Source organism: Osmia bicornis, chromosome 2, assembly GCF_907164935.1.
Source record: "Osmia bicornis bicornis chromosome 2, iOsmBic2.1, whole genome shotgun sequence".
NCBI lineage: Eukaryota > Metazoa > Arthropoda > Insecta > Hymenoptera > Megachilidae > Osmia > Osmia bicornis.
Genome location: NC_060217.1, coordinates 11,875,800 through 11,891,206, shown reverse-complemented (window position 1 = coordinate 11,891,206; position 15,407 = coordinate 11,875,800). Strand labels below are relative to the sequence as shown.

At 41.1% G+C, this 15,407-nt stretch overlaps 1 protein-coding gene across 5 annotated transcripts in view; it reads right to left on the bottom strand.

The window, feature by feature from the left end:
- Window positions 1-15,407, bottom strand: part of LOC114880398 (ankyrin repeat domain-containing protein 50) — a 109,825-nt gene that overhangs the window by 64,683 nt on the left and 29,735 nt on the right. The window lies entirely within an intron of this gene.

Below are 15,407 nucleotides of genomic sequence, written 5' to 3'. Positions count from 1 at the left end.
AAAGGGTTTATAGGGCTATTCGTTTAAAACGTTCGAACAGATAGAGTAGCGGTTCTGGCCGGAAGCGTCATTTCCTCCGTTTCATAAATAAGGACGATAAAATGCGCTTGAGAAACACGGTGCCGCGCGAATAGTCGTGACCATTTTGATATCGTTATAAATCACTGACTCTCGCGATCGATTAGGTGAAAGTATCGTGCACCGAATGCCCGTTGCAACGATCCATCGCAAGGTAATCGTTCGTGGGAGATTCGTACCTTTCAAAACTGAGAAATTACGATATTTAAACGTTGGAATTTATTAATTAAGTAAAGTCATTAGCGATTGATAATACATTATTTCTGCTGGCTAGAAAAATTTATTCAGTTTGTCGAGTTTCAACGACCCGATATTTAGAAAAGTATAAAAATTGAAAAATTGTCTCTTTGTTAAGACAACCCGTATGAAAGTAGTTTTATCGAGATTTGCGAGGAACGCGATCGATCGGATAGCGCAGAGGTGGGTTGTTATCTCTAGGTGAATGATAGGTAGGCAGATAGGTATGTGGAACACGACTCGTGTCGGGTATTCATCCGTAAAGTGGGCCACGAAACGTTGTGTTTTGTAATTCGTTCGCCGGAACACCGAAAGTTACAGATAAAAAGTTTATTAGCCTGGTTGGCGTTCGCATGAATTAACTGCACTTCTCGTGGCCTCGATGCTCCTGCCATTCTCGTGAATAGGTCCTCCTCCTTTTGTTTCACAATCTCCCTTCTGCCTTCTATTTTCTATTCTTCTTTACCCAATTCAATGTACAGAATAAATTTACCTTGCAATTTCCTGTTTTTCAGGAAGTTCCAAGTTTCAACGAGATCATAATTAAAATAAGAAGCTGTCTTTGTTCCTATCATTCGAAGGGAAACAAACTAAATACTCCATCGACAATATTCTGTAAACTGAATATTCTTGTTCGAACAAACAGAGAAATATGTTTTCCATTCGGTATTTACTACAGATTGTTCTGCCTCTGAAAACGGTTCGATAGAGGGGGCAAAAAGTGGCGTTGGTAAATATCGAGCTTTAATATTTCCAATTTCCGCGACTGAAAGTACACAATACAGAAACCCGTGTAGACGACAAATCGATACTCGAAAATGGTACTCGCGAAATTCGTGGAACGTTTTACACGACGCGTCAAATTGTTGGCCAGCGAAATCGGCAACCCTTCTTCCACTCTTCCTGTAAAACGTCCCCTCGAAAACAGTTATTTGCCCGGAAAAATTACCGGGCTCCTGTTTCCACTAATATAAAATGCTCGCGTTAATTGGATCCTCGTTTTTCCTGGGGTTGCTTTCAGCTTACAACCAGCGGCAACCGGAGGATCAAATAATTTCCGTCAATTAGTCGCAACAAACGAGCCAAAGTACATTGTACGTATTTCTGCTGTTTAATATATTATACCTAAATCACGTTTAACATTAATAGAGGAAAAAGCAAAATTTGAAGAATTCTTGCTATAGTAGGTACATCGATGCATGTAGAAGAGTTGAATGGAAAAAAGGGGGCCATTTACTTGGCGGTGGAGGATGAGATAAAAAGGCTCGTAACTCAAGCGCAGCCGGTATTTTCGAGGCAAACATCCCTCTGAACGGTTATTCCGATTCTACGGGGTATAATATGTAAAGAGAGAGATCCAACCCCGGGCCCGTACCTATCCGCGATTTCCTTCCAAAGTGCCGCGTCGATTTAGCAACTGCGAAAACGCTATTCCTATCCTATCGAAAACGAGTAAATTATGCACGAATTATTCCCGTCTAGCCGACTTTACGTACGACCGTTGCGTGCGTTATTTATTGCTACTCTTATCCGTAATTATGGGCCGTGGGAACGCAAACTCGCCTTTCATTCCTCTCCTACATTTTCGCCTTTTAAAAAACATTATTCGCAGGGTTGTTACGTTTCAATTTCGTTTATTGCATTTTGAATATATTTGTAAATTTTAATAAGTCGATCGATAGAGAGATTTACACCTTTCTTTGAAACATTCATGGATAAATAGAAGGCCTCCTCGATGGAGTAAACCTTGTAGAACGATCGTTTGGTATGTACAATAGTACGCCTCTGCTTGAATGAGACACTAGCGATAAATAAAACGATATTATGACCGGCAGCAACTGGTTCGAAATGCTTTCACCGGTATCTAGTGCAAACTACTTACACAGCCACGTATTATCCGGCTACTATCTCATATTTTATTAGTTACACGTCTATTACTTTTCTATCGATCAGCTACTGTACGAATTAACTACATCAATATTAATTATTGGATTTAGTTAAATTCATAGCGACGATCAACCCTAAAAGAAATTTACCTAAATTTTAGGGGTGTGTAAGAATATCGAGTACCCGAAATATTTAGGTTGTCGCTAAATTTTTATTAAATTCAATAAAAGGAGTTAGCGGATAAAGCAAAACTGTAACTTTTGAAACAATAACTTTCCCCGAAGTTATAAGAAATTTATCCATAAAAGTTGGCGGTATATCGCGTCGTTTCACGAGTCACCGAACGAAACTTGCACTTTGCCAGACGAGTTGGCGACGGTGCAACACAGGTCGAGTTTGAAAAATTCATAAATCTTATCGTTAACATCTGCCGGTGACACGTTCACCGGCTCGTTCGTCTTGGCCGTCTTTCGCGCTTCGCTTGTTTCTTTATTCCGTCCGTTCGTACGGCCGATACTTTTTTCTCTTTAACCGAGGCGCCACCGGGGCCAATTTTCTTCTTCCCTTTTTACCCCCGAACAAGGGAAATGAGAGATTACAAGGAAAGGTTTACGTTCGGGACAGCAGGTGCGAACGAGCTCGAGCGTCGCGTAATAAAATTTTGTAGAATTCTCGATGAGACGCGAGTTTTACCGGATCCTCTGCTTCTCCTTCGCTTTCTCGGCAAATGTGAGAACGTAAAACTCGAATTTCGAAAATTCCCGTTCGAGTGATCGAAGAATTTTCAAATATCTCTGTTGGACAATGTAGGCGTTTTAGTGGAGGGGGAAGGCGCCCGAATTGCAATAAAAAAAGGCACTTCAATAGAAATAATAATAATTGTATACCGTCTTTGTTTTCGCGAATCAGCTTAGGAATCGAGCGTAACTGAACGTATGGCGTGGTTCGCAGAAATAAATATTATATTTACACCGTCACGCGGAGTTTTATAAAGTGTTCGAGAAAAGTTTCCACGGGTGTTGGTGGTCGATTTATTTTCGCGGCCGATGCTCGAGATACACACGGGAATCAGAATAAAACGAAAAGCCAACACGAGAACCGCTACCAGAACGACGATACACACGCTTTCTGTACGCGTATCTTTGGCCTCGATGACATAACATCCGACCACCACATGGTTCGTCGACTTTTTATTTTTTTTATTTTTTTTATTTTTTTTGAACGTCCGGTCGAGAAACGTTCACGTCCGTTCAACGCGTTGCGAAGAGCTTTTTTAACCCTTCGCCAATGCGAGAGCACCCAAGCGTACACATGACACGATATCTTTTTATTTAAAATTTCGTTTCAGAGCTTGTCTTTGAAATTTATACGCATATAATACAGGGGTGGATTAGGATTTAAATTTTTGCAGGGGCCCTCTAATTAGATAGTATTCAATTCATAGAATAAACGTGGGTGGAAATCGAATGAATATCGATTTACTTTCGTCAGAAGAGTGTTTCAACAACGGAGTGTTTCACCTCTGTGAATATCCAGAAAAATATACTCTGCTATAATATTCAATTAAGCACACATAATCGTAAGAAAAATTAATTTCTGACATTATCAACTCTGATTGCCTCCGAAAGATTAACGCAATGTGTAATATGGCAACTTCATAATGGTACGGTTTATTTGGTATTATATTCCTTCTTCTCTTCCGTTTGCCCGGGAACGAGGAATTGTTAATTTCACCGAGGAATTAATTTCTCCTCTTTCGATTAACGGAGTGGCAAGTTGGCGTAGCGTTTTCGGTCGGCAAACGAAGCGAGGCGAAGCGGATTATTTCACGACTTTCACGCGCGACGGCCTACGAAAACGGTTCACTGGTACGATTCAACAAGGACGTTAAAATTGCGAGCGGTTAACATCGAGCAAATTGGTGGCATTATTACTGGGACCGTGGTTAAATTATATCACTGCTTCAGTAGGCTTCCCTAGGGAAAAATAGCGTCACGAGAGAAGCAGAAATTCTCGTAACGTTAATTTTGAAAAATCGCAAATATTTTCAGTACCTACTTCAAAAAAAGATTAAAAGAATTACGTTGAAAGCGACGGTAGCAATAGAAGGCGCATCAAAAGGTGCGTTGCAATGAAAATTTCATTCTCATAGAAGTTGCAACGCGTAAAGTGGTCGACGTTCAAAGGGTTAAAGATAGTGAAAAATGTGTGTGACGCGATGATGGTCGATGAAAAGCAACGCGAGGGTAGATGAACGAATGGAAACGAAGTCGTTTATCATGTTCCTCGTTGAACGTGACATACGGCCGTTGTTGATAACGCGAAACTGTGATAAAGCTACACGAAACACGTACGATTTCCTTCGCCGCGGCAGCGATGAATCGTCCAGCACTCGGTAGGTGTTAATTAGCGCTAATTAATTCGCGAGAATGCTAATCACCGCTAATTGATTCTATGCTAATTAAGCGTTTTGCTGGCGATAAGCTTCGCGGCGGACGACGAAAGCCGAGAAGCTTGTTGACACCGGACGATCGATAGATCCACGGTAACGATCCTGGGAAAAGTAGCTAACGATAGCGGAAAATAGAGATTTTATAACAATCACGTGAACCCTTTTTCTATCCACTAGTAGACACTATTTCTCGTCAAAATTTTCTATTACATCTCTGGGTGAACTACTTTTCATGAAGGAAAAAAAATCGCGATGAATTAAGTTTTCACAGCGTAGGCAAGCAGGACGTTAATCATCCTGATCTGTCGCGGAATTAATACGTTCTCTCCGGAGTGCCCTTATCAGCCCGGAAGCTATTAACCTGGTAAAACTTACTTTTCCTAAAACTGGGTTAATCATCTGTTCCCGTGAACCGGCTGAATTATCCGATTTCGCGTCCTAAATTCCTGGATACGAACGCAAAACTAACGAGTGTTCGCCCCCCTTCCTCGCACCCCTGGGCCAGTCTTTAATTAGACGTTAATTGGGCAACCAAATGGATTTTCCGATTTTATCGATCGTTAAACAATTTCACCTATGGTTTCTCCAAACAGAACGAAACTACGTCGCGCGGAACGAATTTCAACCGATGATAATCGGTTTTATCACCGCGTTAGGATTCGCTTGAAACAACGTAATTGCAAACAGCTTTTGATTTAATTTACTTTACAATTTCCTATGTTTGCGCATTGCACGCGTTCTATTTTAGTTCTCAGGATTCTGAAAACCCGACACGATACCGAAACGTGTAATAATAATTACGCGTAACGCTGAATTTGCCGACGAATTGAAAGTTCGAAGGTTGAACGGAAACAGGAACGGATGCCCGTGACATCGTTTCCAGCGAAATTCGAAGGCTGAACTTTTCGACCGTGAAAAGCGCAGCTTCTACTCGAGGAAATCCGGTAGTCGAAATTAAAAGGCAACCTCCGGTCGAGGAAAGTTCCGCCCGTGTCCCGCGACTAACCCAGTTTCCACTTTCGACCCGACTACCCGCTATCCTCTCACGGAAACTTAATTAGTTCGGTTCGTAGGGAGACTCGAAACGATTTTCCAACGTACCAGGGTATCTGGTCGGCAAATATTTGTAGCTCGAGAGGACCGGTTAGTTCGTTAATTCGCTCGCCAGGGAACGAAGGATAATTGAATCTTCGATGTTTCCAAGGTCCTCTTCACGGTCCCCGGTTCATCGAACCAATTCACGTGGATTCGAAAACGAAAGGATCTCACGGTAAATGTTAATGGTGCTACTCTACTTTCAAAACGTAAGGAATAAAAATAAAAGCAACGCGAAATCGTGGAAAGTGGAGTTTAATTCTTCAGTTGGATTGTCGCACAGAGAAAACGCTCCCTAATAAATCTAGTTAATTAATTTCCGTAATTTAGCTTTCTAAAATCTCTTTCAACAACGACGATGGAAAAAGAATTTCATTTTTGTAATAAAATTACCGGAGCTACAAAATTCGCGTTCAAAGTTCGCGAGCATGCACAAAGGGGAAACTGTAACAATTTATTAACGAAAAATTCCCGCGTACCCGTGCGAAATTCGATCAGCCCTTCGAAACGTTACGATTCGTGTAACCGGCAATGAAATTTCGCTACGCGTCGAAACTGTCCATAAAATTCTGCTGCGTAGAAAAAAAAGTGTATTTTTAGATGGAAAAAGAGCGCCGCGAGGAAATCTGTAAAACATGATAATAATTTAGAAGGGTGAATTCGTATTTGTAGCTAGGCGATCGAATAAAGAGATGATACCGACAGAAAAAACGAATAAAACGCTCGACGAACTGCGTGCGAAATTTTTCAATTTCAACGGGAACCAGGAATTTTCATCGCGAATTTTACGACGTTTTGTCCGCAAACAACATAAAAAAAAAAGAGCACCGATGACGAGGTCGTTCGAGGAAAAAATTCGGTGTCCAAGCGATTTCGAAAGCCATTCGCGCGACATTATTTGCGCGATCGGTCGTGTTCTCCCACCTCTTTTTTTTATTTTTTTTTTTTCCTCCACGGATGCAAACAGAGCGATTCGACGATCGAATGAATTTGCACGCGCAAATTGGCATCGTTCCTACCAGCGAACTCCATATCGCGAGTTACACGCGTTCTACCTCGTTGAATTTTCACGGCGACCCTTTTCAAATTTCACGAAACGATGAGGGACCATCGACGACCCCTGTTCTCACGGATCTATGACGTCCAATCAGTGCTGGCTTAAAAGGAGGTCTAAAGGGGAGGCTACAACCGCGGGCTTGTTTAATTTTATTTCAAATACAATTAGAGGCACTCGCATAAATTGACGATTTTACATAAAAATTCTTAATTAAATGAAAACCTAGTTAAACGGAGTTTTTGTTATTTTTTTATGATGAAGTTTATTTTTATAAGTATTTTCCTGTATATAGTGGAAGATTATTGTAAAAACCTTAAAATTGTGGCTCTAATAATTTAATCACCCACTGTAAATTTCGATAACCCCAGGGGCTGAGAAATCTAAACGCAGTCCTGGGTACAACCTCGCGCATAGATGGTTCAGTTAAAACGGCGAATAATAGAAATATGCCGCGTTAAGCCGAGAAATGCATTTTACCCTGCGAGGATTAAACCTATAAACGTCCAACCATAAACCATACCCAGCATCTTATCGCCGGTGTTTCAGAATAAATTCCTAGAGGCTTTCTAGAATGCAAGGAGCAACCTCGCGGTCGGAGATCTCCGAGTTCCTCTTTTTCCTACCTCCGCTCGCAGATTTACCTAAGCTCGCCTGAACGGCTTCGGGGTTCGCTGGAATTCCTCTGCTGGCAACGTAATTTCAGTAATTACTATGACGTCACATAGGCCGTTCTTTGTGCGATTCGCGTGTCCGGAGATAGGCTGGCCGATGGCCTCGAAAGAAAGTCTCAAAGTCCTACGAGGCAGAAGAACGATCAACGATTGCCACGTCGAATCATCGACGGAACACCAAATACCCGGCAATTAATCAAACCGCGATAACGTTTACGTATCCCTCGCGGTTATTGCTGCTTCGCATTTTATCGGGCCAATTTTATCGTTTCAATGCCGTCGTCGATTTCCATTTAATCGCTCGCATCCCTCCTTCCCTCTTACGTTTCGATAAACCACCACCGTTGCTTGTTTTCAATTAACGCGCCACGCCGATAACGACGAATTGTACAAGCACCGAGGCGGATGCGATTTACCGTACCCATCGCGTAATCACGCTATCGGTGATGTAAGGTGGGATTCCGTCGAAAGGGTGGATTATATCAGAATTCCGAAGAAAAGTTGGGGAAAATTAATAACTGTTCACTCGATCGGAGAAAGTCGAGTGTAATTTGTTCGGTATCCGTGTAGCGTACAAGATGGTTACACTATCCACGTTGCAAATGAATGGCAAACAGCAGGATCGAGATGATCAATTACACGGAGGCACAAAAGAAAATTGAACGATTTAAAGACTGATTTATCGAGGATCGATGTTGGCTCGGGTTGTCGCGTAATAGTCCGAGTATAATTAATGAACTTTTCGCATTTTTCAACGCGCCAGACATCGTTCGGATCAGTGTCGAGCTTGTAACTGATCGAAAGAAATTGCATACGAAAAAAGTGATATGCAATTGATCGTGACGAGTTGCTTATGCAGACTGCAAGACGATCGCCGAAGGAACTTTCGGTCGACAGTTTGATGGATTATTGTACGATTTCTTACCGGGAATTACCCGTCGCGAATTTCTACCATTTCAAATGTTACATCGTGGAAACCGTGTGTACGATTAACCTGAAATTCCGAGTTCGAAAAGTTATTCGTTTCTTCGAAAATTTTTAACTACGCTCGACGGAGAGTGGTTCAACTTCCGTGATTACAGAGAGAAAAGAAAAGGAAGTAAGAAACTAGTGCAAAACGTTGGAGAAGAAGGAATCAATAATAAACTGGCGTTGTGCCCACGGACTGTAATGCGGATGTATCTTTTCCTGGTCGAGCTAGCTTTTCAAACGGTCGATCGAAGAAAATTCATCTTACTCGCGTCGACTCGAACCCGTCATCCTCGAACAAAGTTTATTCGAATGTAGAACCTACGAGAAAGGAACGATGTATTTCTACTAGGAACGCTAGAATTAACTGGTAATAAAATAAATAAAAGACGTTAGGATTTCGCATCGAAGCAACGTCGATGAAGAGTTGACGGACGAGTTATCGAAGCGGATATTAGGAAAAGGATCGATGGATCGAGGATCGTGCATAGGGGAGATGCTCGCAGGTTATTGACATTGAAGGAAGCGAATCGATAGCCGGAGCGCCTCGATGTCTAGTCACGGAAGTAGAATACTGATTGCTAGCATAAAGCCTATTGTGTCGGCTCGGTTCGCTTAAATATAGAGTGCAGAGGAAGCCCGTTGGAGTGGCGTCCGGGCGTCGTCGTTACTCGGTGAACACGTGATGAGACCAAAGGTGTCTGAAGCGTCGAAAAGCTTTGACTCCAGACATAGCAACTTCCTCGTTATCGACGACCACCCCTCTCACCCTTCTTTCATCTCTAATTGTAATCGATAGAAAGAGAGCCAATTTCTGACTTATGAATTAAACCTTTGATTAAGAAAATTAAGATAATTTTTATGTAACAAACGAATAAAAGCTTGCGAAAAGAGAGAAACTTTCCTCTCCTAGCTGCACGTACGTTTGGGGAGAAAAGTCGATAGAGTTAAACTTGAAAGCAGCAATTGCCACTGAAACTGAATTCCGCTTGTTTTGTTAGGAACACGGCCACTGGGAACGCGTTAAATCTGTTTCGCGATGCAGTTGAAGAAATCCTTTTACAAGAAAAAGAACGACAGTGACGTAAGTTGGAAATAAAAATACGGTAACTGTGAAGTAAACAGAACGATAAATAAACCGAAGGAACTAAGAGAAATGAAAAAAAAGAACGAGACAAAAATATAAATATACTCAGGGAGGAATCAGAAATGCAAAGAGAATTATGTTTCGTTATAAAAGATTTTCAAGAAAAAGATTGCTTCAGAGGAAGTTTACCCTCGAACAAAAATGTTCTTTAATAGAAGATAATTATAAGTTTGATTGCTTAACCATATTTACCTGGAAATTTGCATGGAAGAAAAACGAGTAATAAGCATCTTCTGGTAAAGAGTAAGATAGCTCAAAGAATTAACACTTAAATAGACTTTAACGAAGAGCAAAGTGTTTACCGAGGATATTGAAATGAAAATTTTTTCATTTTACCATCAACTGAGCTTCGTAAAAAAATCTATCGATCGATCAATTCAAATTTGCTATATAAATTGTTTAAAAAATCTAAAATATAAATTATTTTAGAAACTCGCCACACCCGAGGCTCGAGTACCCGAATTTTTGGAGTTTCAGTTAAAACAGAAGCTTTGATCTTTAATTTCTTGGCAATACGATATTGAGAATCGCTTTTAGAAGCTATGACCATTATTTTCCCAACACTTTGTACAAAGATAGGTGTGTACGATGCATCGGCTGCGATAACGGAGCTTGCGTCAACATCGCTCGCTCGTTTGATCTAATAATGACTCTCAGTTTTTAAAACACCGGCTACGCCTTTATATTCCCGCGTTAAACGTCGCCTTTCGACGCGTTATGCGTCGCGATAAATAGTAAAAGGTAGAAGGCTATGAAAAATTTTCCTAAACTTTCTGAACGATCACGGTAGCTTGTAAAAGTTTGATACGAACAATCCCTCGATAACAGCCGATAAAACGTGCAATTACGGTATCGGGAGTGGCGGTGATTCACTAGTTACAAAAAACACACCGTTATCAAATAAATCCTTCGGATCTGATATACCTAGACCGCCAGCGATATTGTGATTTAAAAGTCGATCAAAACAAAAGAAAACAACCCGAGTTTTAATTTACGCAACGCGAATTCAAAGCTCGCGTGATAGCGTAATTTCGATTAACATGGGTATCGGTTTTCGTAACCATTCCTCAAGAACACCATCGATCTCTGATTTTATTCTATAAAAGAATGATCAAAATTGGTAATCTAGATTTTGAGTTAAAAAATCAGAAAAATCCCGATTAATTCGCTCCAATTAATTTGAACTTTTCGCAAACCAAGTACTTCTTTCAAATAAAATTGATATCGGTTTAAAGGAAAGACCAAATACACCTTAGATATTATGGTGATTAAAGTAAGCTGTTGTAAGGGATGTCGGAACGCATTGAACAAACGTTTTATTTAAACGCGAGGGTAGGAGGAAATGATCGCAGTAGTGGAAAGAAGGCGATTAAAATCGATGCTCATTCTGTCTTATTAAAGGTAGAATTCTTCGGGAATGACTTAAGCCGTTCGCGGAACGCCAGCCCGTAAGCCGTTGAAACATGTCTTCCGGTATTACGTTAATGGACGAGTTTGTCGCAAAGGTAAGAAAACTCTCCGCCATGGTTTACGATACAATTAAACGCGCGTAATTACCAGCAGACGTTTTTGCTAGCCACGATTTAACGTGACAACACAATTTTTCCGAAACGAACCGCATCGATCTAATAAAAATGGAAATTTTTATTTAACCCGAATCGACGGGAAGAATTCTAGGATAACAGGAAAGGAAGTTCCTTGTCGTAATCATAATTCCACACGAACGGAATTAAAACGCGAGACGAACAAAAGCCAGAAAAGCACGTCGCTGTTTCTAACCGTAGAAAGAACGATCGTTTGATAGTTCAACGGATAATGGTTTTCCCTATTGGTCGGACGGAATGAATTGTCCTGGAATATATCAGGACGGATCTCTCGATCGCTTCCGTTCGCGTATCTGACGTTCGTCGAGCGGAAAACGCGGTTGACAGTCGCACAAAACCCGGACAAAAGGGGAAAATCAATACGTACGATCAACAGAAATTTTCCGAATCGTCAACAAATCCTTTGTAAACCATTTCCACCGACATGCTCTTCAAAAGGAGCATCACTCGCCGGTAAACGAAAGAATTAATTTAAAAGCAGTGAAATTTATACGATTTTTAAGTAAATGTACGTGTACTCGAGAGAATTTCAGATTCAATCTTCTCGTGTCCTCGTTCCTTTAAAAAAAAAATTCAAGCAAAAACCTCAGCCTACATTTCTGACCCGTTTTCTCAACGCTTTTCCTCCTCACCTTGACCAGTAGTCGCGAATCTAAATCTGGCTCAAAATGACGAAATATTTTTATATCCTAACAAAAAATAGTTAAGGGACGTCCCGAATCGATGAAATGATTAAAACCGATGAGATAAGAATAATTTGCTAAAATGAATGCATAAATTGTGGTGCATAAATTTCGCGAAATATAAAGGCAAGAATGGCGTGTGCGCGCAAGTTGGCGAGGAACTCGATGCACCGGCATAAAGACGAGCAGCCGGGTCAATGACGTGAAACAGCCATCTTACACGGTTCTACGGATCCCCGTGGAGTTGGGTCATCGAGCTCTTCGTCATATCCAGCAGGGAATAGCAGGAGGACGGGAAGGCGTATCTAGCGAGACGCGAGACACCGGCTATCTTTCCATTTACACCCTGTGTCATGATGAATTCGGTACGTTGCTTAGCTGCGAGAGCGAGAGGATAAATAGAAAGAGGACGAGGAGGATCAAGGGACGGGGAATATATTTGCATGGCCGGAATTGGAACACCTGGATATACGTGTCCCGGAGAGAAATTGCACGAAACGTCCTTGCTCGCTTCTACCATCAGCTTCGGCCCCCGGTTAATTCGAGATAAGTGGTTGGTTAATCTACCGGGCGATTTTCTGAAACGAGTTCGATGGTCGAGACGAGACCCTTCTCTTTTCATGCTCGACACGCTTCCATCCGAGGAAGGAAATGGCCTCTCGTTAAACATTTTTTCTCATTTAAATTAAATAATTAATTTCGAGCTGCGCGTTCTAAAACAGGGACGAGGCCCACCATACTTTCTCGTGCAACCCTTCAAAATTTTCACTTTTATTAACTTAACTTTTGGAAATGATGCCGACATCATAGATAGGCACCGATGCCATCATTTCCAAAAATTAATTTCTGTAATTTTTTATACTAGATTCAATTTGTAGCTAGCCGTTGTAAAAACAGATTACTCGTGCGATAACTGAAAAATTTCGTCTACCCGACTCGACCTGAATCGAATCGAACAATTCCAAGACGCGACTCGATATTTTCAGTCACAAAGCGTCAATTGTTCGGGATGAAAGGAGACGTTTCAAACGTACGATAGAAGCGAGTTCTTCGAGTTTGAAGAGTAGGATAGAAAAGGGGGATAGGTTTGGGCAAACTGTTGCGAATAGAGGAAAGATGACTGCGGGCTTGGTGAACGTAACGATAGGGAGAAACGACTTGGCTCGATGACGTCACTACCTGCGTTACAGCTCTGCCAACACCTGGGGGTATGGGTCAGTCTTGGCCAGAGTACACGAGGAGCTTTCGTCCAACTATTCCAAGTGGTGCAACTTCATTTGCAAGCGAGCTGCATTTACCGAGAACGCGATACGCGAGCTCAACTTCCACGAAAGTATTTAACGGGACCGAGCCAGACCCGTCGTTCTTCGACTCTCGGACGAAAGGAAAACCTCTTAATGCGTTCGCTACCTAAGAACCAGATGAAATTTCCTTCCGTAACGTTACATTTTTAACCTGTTTTCTCAGTGAAATTTCACATTCCCCGGCAGTGTGTACTTTAAATTAAGAGGCGAAACCAGATGGCAACGTTCAACCGTGGAAAAATTATGGTATACAAGATGCAAATTGCTTTCTTTCTTTTTCCCTTTTATGATTTATTTCACTAACCGATTAAAGTAAGCTAAACAGAAAATCGTTAGGCAATGTTTAAATTAACATTTCGTTATTAATTAACGAAAATTAAATACAGTCTGTATTAATAACGTTTAATTAATTCAATTTTCATTACGAAAATAATTAACGAATCTGTAATTGAACGAAACTTATTAAATGTGTTCGCGCGATTTGGTTACAGATTAAATAGCTGTGCGGATAACAGTCGATAACGATGATAATCGATCTGTCGTTCGAGTCGAATCGATAAAGGTGTCTTACGTAAGTGTACGTCACGGAACTGTACTACGAGCTTGTTCAATTCACAGGAACAAGTATCATTGATTCCCAGAATAATTAATGTAGGTCAGTGTCGAGGCAATCAAACAAACGATACATTTAAAATACTCAGCACACTTGATATAACACGTCAAATATTGCCACTGATGTATCATAATATGTAAAAGTGTGATTAGGATTTACTTTTCAAAATTAAAAATTGATTCGAAAACTCGGGTAATTAATATTATAATAGATAAAAATGTAAAATTTAATCGATATATACATTCCATAATTAAAAAATTGATCCGAAAATCTCGGGTACCCGAACCTGACTTAATTTATTCAAAATATATATCTAATTTATCGTATACTTGTAAATTGTAAAGAGAATAAAAATTTCAAGTTTAACGCCTTGAAATGAATGAATGTTTCATAAAAAGCGTCTAGTGAAATGTCTGACCGCGAACGAGCTCGGTTCACGGAAGGAAATGTTCATTAAAATGCTTCGCGTTCCGATCGTTTAATCGCTGCTCGGTTAAGGTCAACGATTTCCTATCGCCGATACGTTTCTATGAACGATTTTCCTCCGTCGATAATTCCACCCCTCGCTACGAGACAAGAACGTCGAATCGAATTAAAACGAGGATCATGCCCTCGACCGTACAACGAATGGCTAATTGGTCGACGATAAATTCGCGTTGCAATGTTAAATCGGCTCGATTCGAACAACTACATCGACGAGGGATTGATTAGGTACAACGACAACGGTCATTCGTTCTGTAACAACGAGTTACCCTCGACGTCTTTTTACGAACAGTTATCGAGCAGGCAAGTCGCGTAAACAAAGCGAGTCATAATCTTTTCCCCGTATTTCAGTCTATCGTCGTTTCCACGAATTCGCGTGAATGGCCTACGTTCAAAACATAATTGTAACCTTCCAGGTACCGTAAGCCGTATTCGCTAGGACAATAAGAATAGAACCGGTCACCACCCCCTCACGGCAATCAACGTATTAAAATTCTAATTTCAAAAGAATTCGAACGGCAAAGACGGCTTCTCCATAGGGCCAGGTTATTAAAGCTTCCATTAAGAGGGGTAAAGTTTGAGAAAATTTTCGAAAGTTTAATGGAAGGCCTGTGGGAATATGGAAGCCGTTTGCGAAGAAACTGAATGGAGTATTATGCGAATAGGCCATCTGGGCGGACCAAAGTGTACGGCTTTCTATATTTGATACAGAAGCCATTCTACCGAACTAACGTTCCCTTCCCAGATACTGTTTATACTGCTCGTTTTATTATACGAAGATATTCTCTTCGTACCGATATAAATAATACTGCTTAATTTATTCTGTATAATATGAAAAAAGCATGTGAAAAAGATTCGCAAAAAATGACATGCACTTGAGTCGATGCAATAATCGTACGCGATTATCGATCGAGGAATCGCCGTCCACCTAACCTCAATGACAGGATCGAGGAGCGACAGTGAACTTCTCCGGGCGATGCTATTCGAAGGGATCGAAACGCAGGAAGACGGGAGAAAGAAGAAAACCAGTTCACTGGTCGCGTAGAGCTACGTGACGTACGTAAAATAATACGGTTTCCATGAGGGAAGCGTCGCGTCATTGGTCGCGTCCGCGAGAGCGCGTATTC